The sequence below is a fragment of the Canis lupus genome, chromosome 11 (genome assembly GCF_048164855.1).
Source record: "Canis lupus baileyi chromosome 11, mCanLup2.hap1, whole genome shotgun sequence".
Classification (NCBI taxonomy): Eukaryota; Metazoa; Chordata; class Mammalia; order Carnivora; family Canidae; genus Canis; species Canis lupus.
Window position 1 is genome coordinate 56946037 of NC_132848.1, and position 22535 is coordinate 56968571.

Below are 22535 nucleotides of genomic sequence, written 5' to 3' on the forward strand. Positions count from 1 at the left end.
GTCTTTTATTAGTTTCAGGTGTACAATATAATAATAGAATAATTCTATACATTTCTCACCATTCATCAAGATAAGTGTATTCTTGGGATCCCTGGGTGGCGCAGCAGTTTGGCGCCTGCCTTTGGCCCAGGGCGCGATCCTGGAGACCCGGGATTGAATCCCACATCAGGCTCCCAGTGCATGGAGCCTGCTTCTCCCTCTGCCTGTGTCTCTGCCTCTCTCTCTCTCTCTCTGTGACTATCATAAATAAAATAAAAAAAAAAAAAGATAAGTGTATTCTTAATTCCTTTTATCTATTTCACCTATTGCCCTATTTACCTCCCATCTGAAAACCACAAGTCCTCCATATTTAAGAGTCTGTTTTAGGGTGCCTGGATGGCTCAGTTAGTTAGGCATCTGACTCTTGAATTCAGCTGAGATCATGATCTCAGGATTGTGAGATCTCTCAAGCCCCACTTTGGGTTCTGTGCTCAGTGAGGAGTCTGCTCAAGATTTTTTTCTTTCTCTCTCTGCTCCTCCCCACAATGTGTGCCCCCCCCCAAAATCTTTTTATTAAAAAAGTGTTTTTTTTCTATTTTTTGTTTTTCATCTGGTTTGTTCAATTCTGGATATGAGGGACAGCATATGGTATTTGTCTTCTCTGACTGCCTGACTTCAATAAATATCATGAAACCTAAGACCATCCATGTTGCAGAGAATGACAGGATTTCATTCTTTTTTTTATAACTAATAATGCAGTGTGTATGTGTGTGTGAATGTGTGTGTATAAATCACATTTCTTTATCCATTCATATGGATGGACACTTGGTTTTCTTCTGTATGTTGACTATTGTAAATAATACAGCAATAAACATAGGTATATAATATCTTTTCCTTTTTAAAAAATAGTTATTTGAGAGAGAGAGTGGGGAGAAGGGGGGTGGAGGAGCAGAGGGAGAAGGAAAAGAGTACCAAGCTGACTACACTGAGCACAGAGTCCATGCCAGACTTGATCTCCCAACCTAGAGATCATGATTGAACTGAAACCATGAGTCCAATGCTCAACTGACTCCGCCAACCTTGTACCCCTATATATCTTTTCAAATTAGTATTTTTGAATTTGTATTTTCATTTTCTTTGGGTAAATACATCATACACAAAAATAAACTCAAGATGAATTAAGGCTGGAACCATAAAACTCCTAGAAGACAACAAAGGAGTCTTTTTTTTTTTTTTTACATTGACTGTAGAAACATTTTTCTGGGTATGTCTCCTCAGGCAAGGGAAACAAAAGCAAAAGTAAACAAACTATTGGGACTACACCAATAGAAGAGGTTTTGCACAGTGAAGAAAATCAACAAAATAATGTACTGAAAAGAAGAAGATATTTGCAAGTGATGCATCAAATAAGGGGTTAATATCCAAGATAAGATAAGCTCTTATGTAACTCAACATCAGAAAATATTCCATTTATAAAGGGCAGAGGACATGATTAGACATTTTCCAAAGAGAAACATACAGATGGCCAACAGGCACATGAAAAGATGCCCAAGGGGATCCCTGGGTGCCTCAGCGGTTCAGCACCTGCCTTTGGCCCAGGGTGTGATCCTGGAGACCCAGGATTGAGTCCCACGTCAGGCTCCCTGCATGGAGCCTGCTTCTCCCTCTGCCTGTGTCTCTGCCTCTCTCTCTGTGTGTGTCTCTCATGAATAAATAAATAAAATCTTAAAAAAAAAGAATGTTGTCATATTCCAGATTGACTTAAAAAAAATTCAACGTCACTAATCATCAGGGAAAAGCAAATTAAAACCACAATGAATCAGAATGACTAAAATCAAAAAGACAAATAACAAGTGTTGACAAGGATGTATAAAAGGAAACCTTAATGCACTATTGATGGAAATGCAAATTGATGAAGTCACTGAGAGGAATATTATGGAGGATCCTCAAAAAAAGTTAAAAATAAAACTACCATTGTGGTTTTGATTTGAATTTTTCTAATAATTAGTGATAAGATCATGAATCAATGATGAATTGTACATCTTTTCATAAGCTTATCAATCATTTGTATATTCTCTGAAGAAATATCTATTCAAGTACCTTGTTCATTTTGAAATCAGGTTTTTTGTTGAGTTGTAGGAGGTTTTTTAATTTTTTTTTGATACGTTTCAGATGTTAATCATTCAGTGAATGATTTGCAAGTATTTTCTACCATTCTCTAGGTTGCCTTTTTAATCTGGTAGTTCCTTTGATATTTAGAAGTTTTTTAAGTTGGATATCATCACCTTTGTCTATTTCTACTCTTGTTGCTTGTGTTTTTGGCATCACTTTTAAGAAGATACCCTTGCCTAATCCAATGTCCTTGAAGCTTCCCCCAATGTTTTTTTTTATATATATTTTATTTATATGATAAAGAAAGAGAGAGAAAGAGACAAATGGGGGAAGGGCAGAGAGAGATAGAGAAAACCAGATTTCCCACTGAGCAAGAGCTGGGTGTGGGGCTTAATCCCAGAACCCTGGGATCATGACCTAAGATGAAGGCAGATCCTTAACCAACTGAACCACCCTGGTACCCCCCGACTGCCTGCTATGTTTTCTTATAGGAAATTCACAATTTTAGCCCTTATGTTTAGGTCTTGAATCCGTTCTGAGTTACATTTGAGTATATTGTAAAGTGATGATTGAATTTAATTCTTGTGTATGTGAATATTTTTTTCCACCAGTGTTAAAAATCCCATTCTTTGACCATTGTGTGGTCTTAGCAATCTTGTTGAAAATAATTTGATTGTCAATGGGAGGATTTATTCCTGACTCTCTATACTGTTCTGTTGGTCTATAGGTCTTTATGCCAGTACCTCACTATTTTGATTACTTTAGATTTGTTAAATATTTTCAAATCAGAAAGTGTAAGGCCTTCATATTTCTTCCATTTCAAGAGTGTTTTGGCTCTTTGGGGTCCTTTGAGATTCTACCTGAACTTTAGGATTTCTTTTCCTGCTTTCCACCAAAACCTGTTGGTATCTGTTAGGAATTGCATTGAATCTGTGGATAGCTTTGGGTCATATTGACATCTTAGCAATATTAAGTCTTCCAATCTACACACACAGGATGTCTTACAATTTATTTATGTTGTCTTTAATTTCTTGCAGCAATGTTTAGTAGTTTTCAGGGTGCAAGTCTTCTGCCTCTGACACTAAGTTTACTCCTAAGTTTTATTATTTTTGATGCTATTGTACATGAAACTACTTTCTTTTTTGGATTATTATTAGTGTATGGGAATGAAATTTTTGTGTTAATTTTTGTATTCTGAAAATTAGGTGAAACCATGTATTCTGATGGTGTGTGGGTGCGTGCATATAATCTTCAGGGTTTTCTATATATAATATGTAAAAAGTTTTATTTTTTTAAAGATTTTATTTATTCATGAGAGACAGAGGGGGCGGAGAGAGAGAGACAGAGACAGAGACACAGAGACACAGTCACAGGGAGAAGCGGGCTCCATGCAGGGAGCCTGACGTGGGACTTAATCCCGGGACTCAAGGATTATGCCCTGGGCTGAAGGCAGGCACTAAACCGCTGAGCCACCCAGGGATCCCCTTATTCTTTTTTACTTCAAATCCCTTTTTATTTGTTTTTCTTGCTTAATTGCTCTGGCTAGGACTTCTAGTACTATATTGTATTTAAGTAGTAAGAGTGGGTGTCTTTGCCTTGTTCCTGATCTTAGAGCAATACAGATGACTGTTTTTGAGAAAACAATGTCTTTAATTTAGACAACAGCTTGATGAGCATATTCCTTGTCTATCATATTTGCTAGTAAATATTCTATGGTCTTGTTTCATTGACTTGAATGTGTCACTCAGTTGTTTGTTTTTTCAACACCTATATCTAGTGTACCTTCTTATTACAGGGGTTTTGAGACATTGTATTTTTTTTTTTTAAGTTTAAAGCCATCCTGATGTTTTATTTTTTTCCCCTTGCATCCCCTGGCTCATAAATATGCATGTAACAATGTTCTGTCTTTAGAACTGTTATATATTATTTTTGTATTTAACTTTGTGTAGTTTTGTGGTTTAATAAATCATACTCTGTACTTCTGTTACCCCATTTGAGCTCACGAGAGGGATACATTTGATAAATTTTGGTCTACACTAGTCTTTATTTTTTATTATTAAAGGAATAATTTTCTATATCTGATATCATTGACTTCAGATCACAATGTTGCTTTGTAAATCAAGTATAATTTGTTATTTTTTCATTCATTGAAAAACATGTGTTCAGTGCTTTTGCCTTTTACTACACTTAGTATTATGGTAGAAGTCAATGCAGACTCGCTAAGATATTTTATAAAACATCCAGGATTTCCAGTCTCCTCCTCCTTTGTCTGCCTCTACTATGTACTATAATACTTTATTTTTTAAAAAAAATATTTTATCTATTCATGAAAGAGAAAGAGAGAGGGTTGAAGACACAGGCAAAGGGAGAAGCAGGCTCTGTACAGGAAGCCTGATGTGGGACTCGATCCCGGGATGCCAGGATCACACTCTGGGCTGAAGGCAGGCGCAAAACCACTGAGCTACCCAGGGATCCCCACGCTATAATACTTTAACAAATTTCTGGCTTCCATATAAGCTCAAGTGATTTAAGACAAGGGTGACTAGACCACACAAGGGTAAAGGACAGTCTCTACAAAAAATAAGTGGTGCTGGGAAAACTGGATATCCACATGAAAAAGAATGAATTTAGTCAAGGAAAAATTTGAGACATTCTCACTTTTAAAAAAGAGAGAAAGAAAGACACCCATTTTATATTGTCCTTCTTTCTTTATTGAATGAAATTGTGATGGTTGTATCTATGCTCGTAAGCATCAGAAAAAGGCTAACAGAATGGAAAAATGTTGTCCCTGGCATTGCAAAGAAGCTAAACAAGCTCTTAACTTCAGATTCTAGTAAGGTGAGAAAAATTTCTATATGTTTAATTCATTTTAAATATGCATACTATTACTTGCAGGTAGTTGTTATCCTAAATGATCTATGTAGGCATAAACATTGAATCATCCAAAGTAGAAGGTTATATGTTACCAATAAGATTAAACTAGTCTAAAATAGGTTAAAATATGTAAGGAAGACATCAAAGAGTAGGTGGGGTTTAAGTTGGCTTTGAAAGAAATAGAAGAACCCCGAAACATTGTGGCTTAGAACAATTGCAGTATTCCTTATAAGTCTAAGTGTTAGTATGCATTTGGACAAGGATTAGTAGGAATTGGTCATCTCTGCTCCACATGGTATCTCTGGCATGGCTCTCACTGGAACCAGAGGATGGATCCCAGGTGGCCCCATTCATATGTCTGATGCCTCAGCTGGGATGGCCCAAAAGGCTGGGGTCTGTCTGAGATGGCTGAACATCTTTCTTCTTAAGTTTCTAGGTGAACTTAGTTATGTTTGGTGCTTTAGTTTGCTTCCATGTGGTGTTCTCTCTAATCTTCAGGGTCTTTCTTTACCTTTAATTAGCTAAAGGTGGCTTCTTTATGTGGCAGCTGTTATTTCAGAGGACAAAAATGGGAACTTCAGAGTCATTCATGTCCCAAACCAAAAATCGGAGAATCTCATTTATGTCACATTGTTTTGATCAGAGCAAGTTAAAGAGCCAGCTCAGATTCAAGGGGAGGTAGAAATGGGTGGGCCTAGTATCAAAGTCACATTACAAAAAGAGCAAGCAGGATGAAAGAATTTTTAGAAATAATCTGTTATTGTGACCTTACATCCTGGTTTTAGAGTCCTGAATTACTCTTGTTGTTTTGGTGAAATTATTATCAAGCATCTTTATTCTAAAAAATATACCTATTTGTTTTGTTTTGTTTTAAATATTTTATTCATGAAAGACCCAGAGAGACAGAGACATAGACAGAGGGAGAAGCAGGCTCCCTAAAGGGAGCATGATTCAGGACTCAATCCCAGGACTCCGGGATCACGATCTGAGCCGAAGCAGATACTCAACCACTGAGCCACCCAGGTGCCCCCAAAATGCACCTACTTGGGTGGTCATCTTATTCTCAGATACTTCACATAACCATGAATTTTCTTTTTAACATACAAATATTACTAAATAGTTTAAAATATTTGAGAGGATGGATTTTGGGAGCTCATTAGAACTTGCTATTTATGTGACTTAAGACAGAAAATCTCTCCGTCTTTTTATCAGTAGAAGTGGAAGAAATAGAATATATATATCATAATTGTAGCAAGCACTGATTACAAAATATAAGTGTAGTGTCTCCTGGCATATAGCAGGAGCTCAGTCAAGTTACCTTCATCCTATAAATGATAGAACCATGATAAAACATAAGAATCTCAGTAACATATAAATGAAAGCAAATGATATGATTTAAAAGAAATTATAATGAGCTCTAGGAAGCAAACATAGTATTTCCTTTTAAATTATGTTACAGAGTCCCTTTAGTTCAAGTGTGTGTGTGTGTGTGTGTGTGTGTGTGTGTGTTGGAGGGGTTTATTTTTTATTCTATTAAAATTAAGTACCTATTCCCAAGTCACAGTCAGTACCTACTAATATTAAGCTCTTGCTTCCTTTGCATTTATACAGATTGTATTTTGCAACATTTTACCATGTCTGCTTTCTGCCCTGGGCCTGTTCCTCATTATCAGTTCCTGATGATTCTCTCCAGCCTGTGGCCTGGCACTCTCTCCTGAGACCTAATGCTAATTATTAATCTTCTTGCATGCCCTTGACCCTTTCTCTAAGCATGATTCCAATCAGTGTTTCTGCTGACTGCTCTACGTTCCTTTGGTTATGAGAATGGGTCTTTTGCACTCAGTGATTTAGAGGGCAAGGAGAAAGGAATCTATTTCCTGAGTTGTCCAGGAGCCCGTATTTTGGTTGCAATAAATCTTAAACACATAGCATGAGAACATGGAGAGTGTTTTTCTTAAGGAAAGTGATTGCTATAATCTCTTTTTCTAATTCATAGTTAGGAACCAGTAAAGAGTCGTATCAAAATAGGTTTAATATTTGAAGAGTAGCTATATAAGTACTTACTAAAGTGATTAATAATTTCCATTTTTGCAGTAATAACAATATTAAGCACTTCATATGTCATTATTCTAATTACTTTAAATACTCCATTATTAATCTCCATAATCATTCTATAATACATATGTTCTGATTTTTATGGGTAATGTTTCTGAGGTCTAAGATGTAAAACAGCCTCTCTAGACTTACTTATGTTTAGAAAAGGGTGGACTTGAATTCAAGCTTTGCCAAATCAAAACTGTGATGTCTTTCTTTGTTTTATTTACTGTTTTGGTTAGCATTGTAAATTAAGTACACTTGATGAGGGAGGATAAAGAGATTTGATTTGATTTCATTTTCAAAAGATAGGTGTTGACCACATTGCCTTTCTAAATTTGAAAGATGGTTAAAGTGGAAGTAAATATGGTATGGCTGACATAAAATCACAAGAGAAAAATCTGTGTTCCTAGATGAAAGATTTCTGTTACCAGCATTTTTATCTCTTAATTTCTGAATTATATTAGAAAAATGCTTATCCCTATTATGGAAAGGACTGAAAGGGAGCACATAGTTTAATGGGTATTAGGACTGTTCATGTCTGGAAAGACTAATGAAAAGACTGGATAGTGTCATAAAGCAAAGATTTATGAATGAGATGTATTGGCTCTGTCATTTATTTCCTGAGTGATCTTAATCAAAACATCTAAACTCTCTGAACCTATGTTTATTTCTGTGTAACACAGGGATAAGAACATACCTACATCTTAGGTAGTTTGAGATAACAAATGTAAATTATCTAAAAACCATGTCTCACACACATTAGACACCAAGTCATGTTAAGTCTCTTTTTTTCCTTCAATGGGGAAAATCCAAGCATTATGGAAGTTCCAGTTAAGAATAATTATATTTTAGGAACACCTGGGTGGCTCAGCAGTTGAGTATCTGCCTTCTGCTTAGGGTGTGATCCCAGGTATGGGGATCGAGTTCCATATTGGGCTCCCCCTGGGGAGCCTGCTTCTCCCTTTGCCTGTGTCTCTGCCTCTCTGTGTCTCTCATGAATAAATAAATAAAATCTTAAAAAAAAACAACAACCAAAAAAAAAGGAATTGCATTTTAGACTGAAGGGTGGTTTTGTTAATTAAATTGATATGGGAAAGAAGTCCATTTATTATCACTGAAGAGTGAGATCAGTTTGGGACCATAAGCAAACTTGCCTTGATGCTAAGTTACCCAAATACTTGAGGTTTATAAGTTATTCTAAAATCTTGATTGATTCAATAGTCTGAAGTAGTATGTCAAAGTAGAGTTTGAGAACAAAGGATCACCTGGTAGTTTATTTAAAAAGAGGCTTATGGGCCCCAGACCTGTGCCTTAGAATATGCTGTGGTTCTACATCAGCCTGACAAAAAAAGTTTTTTTGATTATACTGTTAGGTCTTAATTAAACTAACTCTCCCAAAATAAGATTCTGTGAAGGGAGTGTCTGGGTGTCTCAGTTAATTAAGCATCTAACTCTTGATTTTGGCTCAGGTCATGATCTCAGCATCATGAGATTGAGCCCTGCTTTGGTCTGTACACTGAGTGTGGAGCCTGCTTAAGACTGTCTCCCTTTGCACAGCCTACCCCCCAGCTCACTCACTCACTCTCTCTAAAAGACAAAACAAAACAAAACAAAATAAATAAATAAATAAATGAGATTCTGCAAAGAAACTCCAATCGAAGATAAAAGAACAATACAAGCATAAGAAAACAGAAGGAAAATGACAGAGATGGAACTTCTAGTACAGGAACTCTTGGAAGCCAAGTGATGTGTGTGTGTGTGTAGTGCCAATCTATATGGCGCCAATCTAATCAGAGATGCCATAGTCAATTACACTGTTTAATCACAGTGTTCTTACCACTTTTGGGAATGAGACAACTTGTACCATCAATATGTTAAAATAAAAATATTTTAAATACTATTTATTTCATGTTTACCTTATTGGTTGTATTTTCTATTTGCTCTTTTTATAATGATATGTTAATAGAGGAGTAAATGTATATAATTTAGAAGTAAAGTTAAATATGAGTGGTGATTAGAGTTGATTAGAGCTAAGGTACAAGGAAGGACTAAACAGAAATAGGCATGTTATTACCTACCTTGCTATCAAAATAGTCATAGGAAAAGTCGAATGTAGTGTTACAAATAATTTCTCTCTACAGCGTTCAAAATATGCCTATTGGAAATGTCCTAATACTTGGGTGATACAAGACATCCCATAGACTTCTGCATCTTTTACTGTGATACTACGGAATATAACCATCCTCTTAGTTACCGAGCTAAAAATCAAACCATGTCTTCATTTACTTTTGAGAAAATTTGCACTAATTCTGTATTATAGCGGCCAAATGTACAGCATGCTAAATAACTTCTAAAGGAACTGTATATTTATAATTCTTCATTGAGTAATTAGGAATAAAAGTAATTTTGCTGTTTGAAATGAACTGGATTGTGATAGTTATAATATAACTTTTAATAACCATGTCTTTAATACATTTCTAGAAAGTGTGCAATGTTAACACAAAAAAAGCTAATAGACTACTATTGGAATTTTCCCACTGAATTAACATTATGGACTTTTAACAAATGCCCTAATTAAGTAGAGTTTCTAATGGGAATATGGCCTAAATTAAAATCAAGGAAAATGTTCAATATGCTTAAACCTCCAAGGGAAATTTGGAAGTCTCCTGCAACCATACTTTTATGAAAGCCTCGTGCTTCTTTTCTCTTTGAACCAAATTTGTTGTATTTATATTGAGTGCTCTACCGTTGATTTTTCTCTTGACTAAAGTGATATAACCTTTGGAAATGTAGAGATATAAAAGACACAGATCCTAGAGAGGTAATGACAAAAAGGTAAAATGTTCATAAGCCTCCACTTGATATAACCTTTTTGCAAACAGCCAGAAGAACTTGAGCATTCTTGTGTCTTGCATAATGCCCAACATGGAATATATGATGGAATACATAGTTATAAAAATTGGAATTTTTACTTTACTTATCCTAGAATAAATTAGAGTGGTTGAAAGCTTACATATTTATATAGATGTAGAAAAATATGCAATTCTATCAACTTAGTTTGACTCAGTTATAATTCGGCAAGCAACCAGTAAATTGTTAACAGGATGACAATAATTAGGAAACTGTATTATTTGAGGAATGATGAGTGAAGGAAATGGGGCTGTTTACATTAGAGAAGTAAGGAATTACAGAGATTATACAGTTACCTTCAAAAATTAGAAAATTGTCATGAAGTGGGTAGTAGTCTTTGTTGTTCCAGTAGGCAATGGTCTAATTGATGTAAATAATAGGAAGACAAGGTTTAACACAGCATAGGGAAAAGCTTTTTCACAATTAGCACATAGCTGTGCTTTTTCACCACAATGCAAGGGACTTTAACTGGGACTCTACCCACATGAGCAGGGTAAAATTGTCCCTGAAAGTTTGGTCTTTAAAGAGAGAAAGAATGATCATCTGCCTAGTTCAGACGGGACTTAAAACTAGGCAGAAGTGGATTGGAAGGTTAGAACTGGTAATTGCTAAAGTCCTTTTTATTCTTGGAGTCTTTTTTTTTTTTTTACACACATACAACTTTATAGAATTTTCATGGGGAAAGCAAATCTCATATGTTAACATGAGTAATTTATTTTTTTCAGTTGAAGTAGATAGTTCTATTGTATCCTCCTTTTGCCAGATTTTAGCTAAGTCAAATCACTTCTGTGTATGTCTATTTTTATAGAATGTCATGATTTTAGTTAACATATTGGGGCACAAAAACAGGCTCACCTCAAGAAATGTAAATTCATTGAGAAAAACACAAAAATCCTTTTTATGTGGGATCCCTCATAAAAAACCTAAAAGTTGCTCTACATTCCAAAGGATATGAGATGATCAGAACCTAGAAGTCGTTCTTATTGTACAGTTACCTGGATAATTTCTTCATTCTAGAACCTTTCTGATCCTTCATCTATGCTTACTATGAAGCCTCAGCTAGTCTGACTCAGCTTCTTTTCTGGGTCCTTTGGCTATAGTCACCACTAGTTGACATTATCTTTCTAAAATTCATAATCATCCAAACATGGAATCTAAGTTGGACACCATTATTCCTTTGACCAGAGCTTTTCCATCAGAACACTTTATTGAGAACTGGCTAATCTGTGGTTTAGATCGACTGCCTTTGAATCAAAAGCCAATCCAGGACAAGCAGTTATGATCATGTGTGCCTCATAGTTCTACCACAGCTATTAATTGAGATGCATCTCTTAGAAGCTCTGGAAATGGCAAGCATACTGAGGTTGGGTGCAAGAGTAATCCATTTCCTATTTGAAGTGTATGCTTCTATGTCTCATCTGTTGCATATTATGCTTAAAAAGGGTAAAAGGTCTAATTTTTTATTGCCTCTTGATATCTAGTAAGCTATCTTGCAGGTATTATGCACATATATGTTTAGAATAAATATGTGACTAAGTTATAAACCCTACAGGGTTTGATCAAATTGAATAAACTATTTTGAGTGTGTAGGGCATGGTGATAGACATTCTAACTAGATTTTATGAATTCTTGGGATGCCTGGGTGGCTCAGCGATTGAGCACCTGCCTCTGGCTCAGGTCATGATCCCGGAGTTCCGAGATGAAGTCCCACATCAAGCTCCCTGAGAGGAGCCTGCTTCTCCCTCTGCCTGTGTCTCTGCCTTCTCTCTGTGTCTCATGAATCAATAAATACAATCTTTTTAAGGAAAGATTTTATGAATTCTTACTCTATATTTATGAAATATAAATTCTATATTTGTATTCTAATTCAGATTTAATTAATACTAAGTCTTTGAATTCCTTTTTTAAAAAATTATACTTACTTTCTATTCCAGGAAGGGTTTAAGATAGCTTGCAACATTTTCTAAAATATAACAAGATACACATTTAAAATGAGATGACATAGGAAAGTAAGGATTGGTGAAAAATAGAAACAGGTTTGGAAATGAAAATGGGCAGAAGTTGCAAAGTGTAGAACAATAAGATGCTTCTAAATATTCTAGGAAAATCTTGCCTGCCTTATTACTCTGAGTGTCATTTGATTTAACAAAACAATTACCAATGTAGAGTAAAACTATTCTCAGAATTCCGAGCAGGGTCTTCACGACAAGATCACAGAGTGACCTTCTCAAAACTAACCTTAAAGAAATCCTTAAGTATTATATTATCCTTGATGTCTCCATTGAATAATCTTTCCAGTGGTTTAATTATATCTCCAATCAGTCTTTTATTTCTTTCTTACAGTTTGTGTTTTGTTTATTTATTTTTGAAAGATAATGTAAATAAATTTAAAGAAACTGACCATACTGTGATACTATATCAAATAAATAACAGCTTAGCTCTATAAATTACTTCCTCCTTGACAAAACTGCAGAATTACACATGGTGTTATTCTTGCTGAACCCTAGAATGCCTCTTTCAAATATGAGCCTGTTCATAATGACATTTGATGCTCCAAGTTCTTCCACAATAAACATTGGACACCCACTTCCTCTCTTTGCATAGCTATTTTTCTTTTAATTATTCACAATATTAAAATATTAGGTAATTTGTATAGCAGCAAGGAGTGTACTTTCCAATCCAGGAGTATGCCTCAGAAAAGCATGTAGATACTTTTCTCTGGAACTGAGCTTGCAGTATTTTTTTATTGTATACCTGAATCCTTTAGCAGATAATTCTCCTAGCAGGTAGTTTCTTTGCTTCATGAAATTAATAACAAAATGTTATTTGAAACACATGTGAAACCCATAACATGATAGCAATAGGGAAGCAGAGAAAGGAAGTGGGGTTATCTACACTGGGTGGTATGGCCTCTACTCAGGAGGCTTTGAGGAAGGACAGCAGGTGGGGACTTAAGCAATTTTACCTTTTGATTTTTTTTCTCCACTATGTTTATGTCATCATGCAGAAATGCTTTGAAAATTAGGGAGATCCCTGGGTGGCTCAGCGACTTGGCCCCTGCCTTCAGCCCAGGGCGTGATCCTGGACTCCAGGGATTGAGTCCCGCCTTAGGCTCCCTGCATGGAGCCCGCTTCTCTCTCTGCCTCTCTCTCCCTCCCTCTGTGTGTCTCTCATGAATAAATAAATAAAATCTTTTAAATAAATAAATAGAATCTTAAAATCATGGCAAGACATTGAACTTGTGATATGTTATTATAAATTATTTCTTAAATGCAGTTTTAAAGAGACTACTACTAATGGATTTAGTAAAACATCTCCTACCTCTACCCTGCTTCAGAAAAAAACCTGTAGATCTTTCAGATTTAACTTAGACAAAGTCCTTTTTTATGGTTTTGTTATTCCACCATTATTTTTGAAACAAATTCTCTTCTTGATGTTACCCATTTGTGGCAACCAGAATTCTCAGTCTTTCAGCCTTGAAATCTGAGGGGCATTTTTTTTCCCTTTTTTCATTTTCCTCTTCATGGTGATCTCTGATCTCTACTAATTATCAGAGATTCTACCCTTTTTTTTTTTTTTGTTAAAATATGTCCCTATCCCACTCCCTTCTTCTCATTTTCCCAACGTTCTAGCTCAGATTTTTATTACCTGTAGTATTCTTTTTAGCTTTCTAACCTAAAAAAGTCAGCAATTCCAAGTAAAAGGACAACATTGAACCCAGTTTCTGAATTAGGGAGTGATTTTCATTAAACTTATGACCACTGGAAAAGGATAGAAACCCATCAATTGATAGGCACTACTAATTTTTACTGAGCCAGCCTGCCTTGGTCCAGCAAAATAAGGTCTCTAAGAAATAGGGAATTCACTTTGTTATTCCTTTAGTTGCTAGAGGTACTTCTGCGCATAACCAGGTTAGCCTTTCTTTATCCTTAAGACTATTTGGATATCCTACTTCCCGAAAAAAACGGGCAGATAGTTGAAGTCTGGACTGATACGAACCCTTGTAATTCTCATATGTGTCATCCTCTCAAGTTAGGATCTGTCATAGCTAAGATAAGAAACTTGAAAGGAGGACTCCAGGGATTGTGGGTTTAATAAACTTGGTCTATTGAAATTGTCAGAAAGCCATTCATTAGAAATAGAAGATCCTACATTAGTCCAGCAGAGCCCCACTATGTATTAAAACTGATTCAGGCCAATTCCAGGATCTTTAAACTTGTCTTTTTAATATAGACAGTGGATTAGCTTTAACGTCCCATAGGACAGGTAATCAGGGCATGCACAAGAGGCTCTTGTCAAACCAAAACTGCCAGTTCTTTCAACTCTTTCACCTTATGTCAATGGATACCTAATTTTAGTATATTTATGAAAATGGGTCCTTTTTGCTTAGGTAATGGCTCTCTCCATTACCGGTGCCTCACTCCTCAAAAATCATCTACAGAACACTTTTCATTTTATTATAAGATACTATCTAAATTACCTGGGCTTGGCACAGTGCTGGTGTCCATACAAACCTCAGTGGATGGGAACAAGTTAGACAAACCATACTTATCTTATTTAACTTAAATTTTAACAAACCATGCATATATGGTGATAAGTTTATTAAATTCTATTACAGGACTTAGTGAATAAAACATCAAAATACAAGTTTTAAAGTTCTATGATAAGCAAAAGTATAAAATAGGTTAAACACAGTATGACAGTACAGCCCTACAGAGACACACCAAGTTGTTAGTATCTGTCCTCAGGTCTTGAGCACATGCTTCTTCAAAATTCCTTGGGGCTAATATTACTACTTTCTAATACTTTGTCCATAGGGCTTGGCTCTGTCCACCAGCACATATGCAAGCCCATAGACATGATAATACCTGACAAGTCATTTTCCAAAATGAGTATTTAGTCTAATAAACATCCATGAAAAGAGGAGGAGCACCTATGAAATATTTCAGGGAATCTATGTAGTCCAAAGTATTTTGAAATTCACTGCTAGTGAGAAATGCAGATATGCTGTTTAGCATAGAATGAATGTGCATCAATAACAAGTGTATAAATCCCCGACCTTACTGCGACTGCATGTGTGCGTGTTCCCATACATAAAAACATTCATAAATACACTTCCCAAAGGACAGATTTTTAAAATAGCAGTGTCTGGACCAATATCAAGAAACAGAAATAGTTCTCTACAGTTAGCAAAATGTGCTTGGACCCTTACCCACAAAGGTGATAAGGTTTACATTATTAGACTTTTCTTGGTCATCTTCTGTCTTTATACTAAGTCCAGAGGTCTGTGAGTGTTTATGAAATGGGAGCCTGTGACAAGCCTATTTTAAACAACAGCATTGTCTGCCTCTGGCTGGGTATCATCTGGTTATAGAGATAAATAGTTGAAGCTTTGAAATGTGCCTCTTATCCCCTGCCTCTAGTCATAACTCCTCTTTAAATCTAGAATTTCCAAATTTTCCTCTGTAAGTAGACTAAAGATGACAGGAGCGTTTACCATCTTCATATCCACATAGTAATGCATGGGGCTAATTACAAGGTCTGAATAGATCTATGTCTATCAATGATCACTAAATAGAACTAAACAAATAAGTCCAATAAAAATATTAGAGAATAAAAGAAAAAAGGGCCAGCCTGAAAAATCATAAGGACCTTTGAATACCAAACTGAACTTTGAAAACAACCTATTAGAGGTACCAGAAGACTTATTTGGAAATCTGTTATGAAGCCCTGACCAGAAAGCAGAAAGCATGAAGGCTAAAACAAAGGATAAATAAGTATAAGAAAGGAAGACAGACAGATGAAATGTTGATAATAGAATGAAATAAAAAAATGATATGTAAGATTGAAAAGAAAGCAGAATAGTGGGATCCCTGGGTGGCTCAGCGGTTTAGCGCTGCCTTTAGCCCAGGGCCTGATCCTGGAGTCCCGGGATCAAGTACCACGTTGGGCTCCCAGCATGGAGCCTGCTTCTCCCTCTGCCTGTGTCTCTCCCTCTCTCTCCTCTCTCTGTGACTATCATGAATAAATAATTAAAAAAATGTAAAAAGAGAAAGTAGAATAGTAATTTCTGAGTGTGCATTGGAGGTCATAATAAAAAAAAAAACCTACAATTCTTAACTCTTCATAGACAAAATTCAGGCAGAATTTCTTCCAGTATTTGATATCACTTCAATCAATGAGCAGGACTGTTGTCTTTTACTCCAGAATGACTAAGCTAATTACACAGTAGAAACATAAAATGGAGAAATTGTGTTCATTGTGCCATAAGATGGACAAATTCGATGGCTTCCCTTCATAAAACTGAACTATATTCAGTAATTACTGGACATTTTTCTTATCAAAGAATGCAAATGTTGGTTTTATACTTGTGTCCAGTGTCTTGATGATTTATCTGAGTTAATGCTATGAATTGCTTAGAACAGTGCCTAATATGAAGTATGTATTCAGGATATAATGTAAATTATAATGTAAATAATAAATTTTTTTTTTAGGATTTTTATTTTTAAGTAATCTCTGCACCCAGTATGAGTCTTGAACTCACAACCCAGGATCAAGAGTTGCATTCTCCTCCAATTGAACCAGCCAGGCACCCCTGCTGTTTATAGAATTTTCATTTTTCCTTTGTATTTCTACTAATAGTCTTTTAATTGCCTTTTTTAAAATTATTGACTTTGGGGTTTTAGTGTTTATTATTTAAGTTCATGCAGTCTACCTTCAAATGACCTCATACTAGTTCATGTATAATATAAGAGCCTTAGAACAGTTTACTTTCTCTCCTCTGGGCCTTTTGCTATTTTATACTTTAAATATCTGCATATGTTATTCTTTTGTTTAAAGAGTCTATTATTCTACAAAGATTTAAATAAAAATAAAAATCCTATTATCTTTGCTAAACAGATAACATTTTCAGTATTCTTTATTCTTTCAGCAGATCCATATTTTTTTCACTTGGTATCATTTTCCTTTCACCTTAATGGCTTCTTTTAACAGTTCTTTGATCTGTCAGTGATGAATTCTTTCAGCTTTCATTATTTATTAAAAAATGGTATTTCATCTTCATTTTGAAAAACACTGTTAAGTGTACACTTAAAAGTTGTAAAACCTTTCAGTGTTGTAAAGATGTTGCTTCATTTGCATTGCTTCTCTTAAAAAATATACTATCAATACTCAATGAACTTCTTGAATCTGTGGGTGTCTATTTCTCATAAATTGGAAAATTTTATCAGTTGTTTCTAGAAATATTTTCTGTGCCTCACTTCTCTGTTCTTTTTCAAGGACTACAAAAATTATACATATATTAGACTAATTTGTCTCATAGCTTTCTAATACTGTGTTCATTTTGTTCTGTTTTTACCTCTGTGTTTTATTTTGAAGAGTTCCATTTACCATATTTGAATTTTTTTTATTTAAATTCAACTAGCCAACATATAGTACATCATTAGTCTCAGATGTAGTGTTCAATAATTCATCAGTTGCATATAACACCCAGTGCTCATCACATCTCATGCCCTCCTTAATGCCCATCACCCAATTACCCCATCACCCACCTACCCTCCCTCAGCAACCCACAGTTTGTTTCCTGGAGTTAAGAGTCTATCATAGTTTTTCTCCCTCCCTGATGATTTCTCCTTCAGTTTTCCCTCCCTTACCCTATAATCCTCAATGCTGTTTCTTCTATTCCACATTTGATAATTGTTTTTCTCTGTTTGGCTTATTTCGCTAAGCATGATATCCTCCAGTTCCATCCACATCAAGGTAAATGGTAAGTATATATCCTTTCTGATGACTGAATAATATTCCATTGTGTGTACATATATATATATACCACATCTTATTTATCCATTCATCTGTTGATGAATGGCTCTTGGCTCTTTCCACAGTCTTGCTGTTGTGCACTTTGTATCTATGAACACTGGGGTGCAGATGCCCCTTCGAATCACTACATTTGTATCTTTGGGGTAAATAGTGCAGTTGCTGGGTCATTAGGGTAGCTCTATTTTTAGCTTCTTGAAGAACCTCTGTTTTCCAGAGTGGCTGTACCAGTTTGTATTCCCTCCAACAGTATAAGAGGGTTCCCCTTTCTCTGCATCCTCGCCACCATTGGTTGTTTCTTGTCTTATTAATTTTAGCCATTCTGACTGGGGTAAAGTGGTATCTCATTGTGGTTTTGATCTGTATTTCTCTGGTCAGGTGATAGGGAACATTTTTTTATGTGCTGTTGCCCATTTGTATGTCTTCTCTGAAGAAATGTCTGTTCATGCCTTCTGCCCAATATACTATCTTTTCTAGTGTCTGAGTGATTATTAATCTCATTCAGTGTATTTTGTATCTATGACATTTATTTTCCATCTCTAGAAGTTTAATGTGATGGTCATTTGGAAGTTCATGTCTTTATAAAATGTCTATCATTTCCTCCAGCTTTTTTGAGAATACAATTAAAACAAAATTTTTAAATTTCTTTGTCTACTAAGTCTGTAACAATTGTGAGTTCCAATTTGCTTTCAGTATGACAGATTTTTCTCTTCATGGTATTTTGCTGCTTCTTTTCACTTTGACAATTTTCAATATAACACCAGAAACTAAAAATTTTAGATTTGGGGGAAGATAGATATTTTTGTATTCATATTAATATTCTATAGTTCTAAGATGAAGTTAAGTTAGTTGGAATCAATTTGATCATTTCAGGTATCCCTTTTAAGAGTTGTTAGTACCCGCACAGTATTAAGTCTGGGGATAATTATTCCCCACTACTGAGGCAAAACCCTTTAGTATCCTTTACCCAATACCAAACAGATGATAGTTTTCCAATCTGGCTTCAGAGACCCAGCTCCATACCTGGTCTTGTGTAAGCTTTCAGTCCTCCCCTCCAATGCTTTTGGGTAATCCTTTCCCTGGCTCCAGATAAGTTTCTCACACACAAGTCCTCATGAGTACTCTGAAGATCACTTAAGGTCAAGCCTCTGCAATCTCGTGTATTCTCTTAACATCAGGGATTAGCAAAGGGTCAGATAGAAATGTCTTAGGCTTTGTAAGCAACATATACACTCTTCACATATTTTACTTTTTCTTTATATTCTTTAATATAAAGAGATATGAAGACCATTCTTAGTACCTGAGCTATATGAAAACAGTCTGTGGGCTGGATTTGGCACTCGGGCTGTAGTTTGCCAATCTTTGACCATGCAGATTTCTCCTGTTACTCTGATCTACACATTTGAGCTACCTTAATTTCCCTGGATTCTTCAGCTTCTTCACTTCAATGGGGGAGTCCACCAGGTGCCACCGGCTCACCTTCTTCCTGTTGTGTCTTGGACAGCGTCACAAGGCAGTAAGTGGAACTGTAGGGCTCTCATTTATTTCTTCTCTTTTAGGCACTTCTGTTCAGAGTTGCTTGATGTCCAATGTTTTAGAAACCATTGGTTCATATGTTTTATCTGGTTTTTTAGTCCTTTGAAGAGAGAGAATAAATCCAATCCCTATTACTCCACCTTTGCTAGAAGTAAAGTTCAAGCATAAACATGTTATATTTCCTTCAATTTATTCTTGTTAATGGTTTTTCTATAAATGGGTGTCATAATCAAAATACAGAAAGATTTAAGTGCTTCTAAAGGTCACTTTTAAGTTCCCCTTATCAAACTCATAGCCCAGGAGTAGTAAATCTATTAGTCTTTTATATTTTTTATATTGGGGGGGGTTGTTTGTTTGAGTTTTATTTTCCCCTCACTGTTTATCTTTCTGAGCTTTTCATTTTATGATTATATTCATTAATTTGTGTTTGCCAGTACGTTGCCAGTTCTAACTCCTTGGAAGTGTTAGCCAACTGAGGTGTCAGATGTTAAAAACAGAAAACAAAGGACTACAAAATATGAAGGAGAAGACCAGAAAAAGAGGAGGGAAGGGAAGGAATAAAGAAATAAAACTTTCTCTCAGTCCTTGGCAGTTTGGATTTATTGGCTTCTTAAAACTTGTCTAGCTACTAAAAAGACAAACATTGTTCTAAATCTCTTCCTTCTAGGTAATATTTATTATTGTTAAAAGTACTAAAATTACTTTTTCTTTTATCTGGATGTTCTGAAATATTACTGTACTGTTTCTAGTTGTGTTGTTTTTATTCATTTAACACTTGTAATGCTTTAATATCATAGGATTCCTGCCTTCCCTAAGGTCCGGGAGAATTTACTACTCTTTGTTTGAATATGAGATCTTTTTCTTTCAATTTCCCCCTTTTAAAAACTTCTACTTAACAGATGGCAGAAAATCCAGATTCATCCTCCATTTCTCTTAATGTTTCTTTTAGATCTTCCATCTCTTTGCCCTTGTGTGTTTCATGCTAAGATAACTTCTCGATACGCTCTTCTAGCTAAAGAATTTGATTTGTTTTGCATAGTATGCTGTCTAGTGCACTTAGTGATATCTTTAGTTTAAAATTTCCATTTTTCTATCTAAAATCTCCTCTTAAACTAAAACCTATGTTCGTTTCCTGCAAGTGCTGTTTTTTCGACCTTCTGAACATATTAATTACACCCATTTTATTACCAATTAGACTTTGAATTTGTTTCTCTGTCATGATGTTGGCATTTATTCATATGTGCTTATTTATGACCATGTACTAATCTGTAATGGGTATTTCCTATTATCTGTTGTAGATAAGCAACTTGGGGGAGAGGAATGAAGTTTTTCTGTAGCTTGTCCTGGGAATTGTTTTGGAGAATGAGATTTATAGATAAGTGAGATACTCAGACACCTATTCTTTTCTGGTATGGCTGCTCCAGAATACTGCCAAGTTCACACATCCTCTTTTTCAATTGAGAAGAATTAATCTTATTATTGTTGCTTTAACTAAGAAGAGGCAGGAAGATAAAACAAGTTAAACATATTTACTGAAATTTCAGTAGTGTATTTTTTTTCTTAATGAAATTATGTTATATGAACTCTGGGCCTTGTCTGCTTCTAGCATTCACTACTCTCAGGCATAGAGCACTTTGATGTCATTTCTTCATACATTTTAAGATATGACCTCATTCTTCACCCTATCTCATCTGCTTTGTATTTTTAGGGGCTCCACAAAGTTTCTGGTTTGCTGCTCAATTATAAACATTCTTTTGTATGGGAGTATATATATTTTAATGAATCTTCTATCATTTTAGACAATTTAGTATGAGAATAGAAGACATGCATATGATTACTGCACCATCTTGAATCAGAGGTATATTTTTTTATTCTCAGATTTCCAAACTTCATCTTAATCTTGTGAATCTATTGGGAGTTATTCTATAATTACTTCATCTATTAGTATCCCTGGCATTGTGGAGCATCTGGATAATGTAGGATTCTGTCAACAATTCTGCAAATTCAGGCTTTGGGATCCATTTCCTACCAAGAATTTGTTTAGAAAAAAAGAATATTAAAATATTACCTTATCTGTTAGATTTTTGAATTATCTATAGATACAGTTGCAATTCAAATACTTAAAGGGATTGGATCAGATTTTTGGGGGGCACAATAAATTTATCATTGCTCTGTAATTCAAAGCTCACTAATCCCTCTCTTGTTTATACCTGCTCTGTTGATTCACTAAATTTAGTGTGGAATGCCCAGTAGACCAGTCACCAGACAACAAAGTATAAAAGGGCACTTACTGAGCAGAAGTGGGACAGCACTCTTAGGAATCTCTCAGTACATTACATTGGTTCCAGTGGACAAGTGTTTACTTAGCTCTTCTAAGTCTGCTTACTGTTCATTAATTGTGATAGTACTAGTAGTTCGTTTTTTCTAAAGCAAAACAGAAAACATACACATGTAAGGAATTAAGTTCCAAGAAAGGTAATTTCTGGATTACATTAGAATTTTTTAACCAACCAAATATTCCCAAATATCGCCATTTATTACAAGTGTAAGTTCCAAATTTCTCTATTTATACTTAACATATGTCCCAGTTATTACTACCGAAATGTTTTCCTGTGAATTATGGAATCAATTAAATAAACAGTAGACACTTTTTGAAATGCTACAATGTGTAAGATATTTTACAGGAGGCAAAGTTGAACAGGATAAATTATCCTCAAATTGTGACAAGGCAGCTGTGGAGAAACAATGCAGACATGACTAATAGCATTATAAGACAAAATAATTAAAATCCAAAATAGCATGTGAAACATTACTAAAAAGACCTAGCAGGACATAGGTCACATGAGTTAAGAGAATGATGTGATCACTGAACATTGGTTAGTCTGGAAATTTCCTGGAGGAGACTTAAGTTGTATCTCCATGAACAAATCAATTCAGAAGACAGGGATGCACACTTCAGATAAAAGTTATCTCTGCAGGGTAACTTGGTTGTCAGAAACCAGACCTGTTTGATGATAAAGGAGTTGGACAGCCTAGATGTACTTCATAGCTTATAATGGGTAATAATAGTAGGGGAAAAGACAGAAAGGAGAATTGGGGTTCTGAAAGCAGACTATGTAATTTAAATGCTAGACTATGTATGATTTAATTTTATAAGTTGACGTCTTGATTAACTGTATGGGGCAGAAATGTAACTTCATAGTCAGACCAGA